Below are 764 nucleotides of genomic sequence, written 5' to 3'. Positions count from 1 at the left end.
AGGGTTTGTACAGGTGGCTTGTCAAGGTTTCCTGGTTAGGGAAGCTTGTGTCGGTGTTCTGATGGGTGGAGCTGTATTTCTTCTCTTTGTTCAGTCGCGCTGTGGGGAGGGAGGGAGGGATGCTGCAAACAAGTAACACTGGCGTGCGCTCGCAGTGCCTCAGCCACACTGGGTCTGCCCCCGCTCACGGCACGTGTAGCCTCCCTGCCCACACTGCTTGGGCTCTAGGTTGTTCCGCCGGGAACAATCCAGGGCTGGCCCTGGGTTGCATGTACCTCCCAGGTCCAAGCCGCTCAGGTTCAGGCACTCGGGTAGTCCTCAGAGGCGCAGACTCAGTTGGGCCTGAGTTTTGTGCTCTTCCCAGGTCCGAGCAGCTCAAGTGATGAGGTGTTTGGCAAGCGCCAATGCTGCAACTTATCGCCTCCCCGCCACTCGGTTATCTGGGTGTAAAACCGGCGCACCTTCTCAGGCAGATGTTAACCGTCCAGACCCCCAAAAAGTTTTAGTTAGCAAAGAAGCCTGCTTACAGTTTTATAGATAATGTCTCTCTGGGGCTGCGATTGCCCCCTTCCGGCTCTGGCTGCCTGTCACCGGAGGGGGAAGGTCTGCAGCCGGCTACCTCTGTTTAGTCCTTTGTTCCGTGCGCGGGCCTGGCGGTGTCTTAGGTTGGGGCTGGCTTTTCGCGTGGTAGATATCCCACAGTCTGGTTTGCTAGCCCAAATTATTTTGCTCAGATAGTGCTCAGGGTATTCAGGCCAGATTCT

Source organism: Bison bison, unplaced genomic scaffold (genome assembly GCF_000754665.1).
Source record: "Bison bison bison isolate TAMUID 2011002044 unplaced genomic scaffold, Bison_UMD1.0 scf7180017864531, whole genome shotgun sequence".
Lineage (NCBI taxonomy): Eukaryota > Metazoa > Chordata > Mammalia > Artiodactyla > Bovidae > Bison > Bison bison.
The sequence above is the reverse complement of the archived record's forward strand: the minus strand, read 5'-3'. Positions refer to the sequence as shown.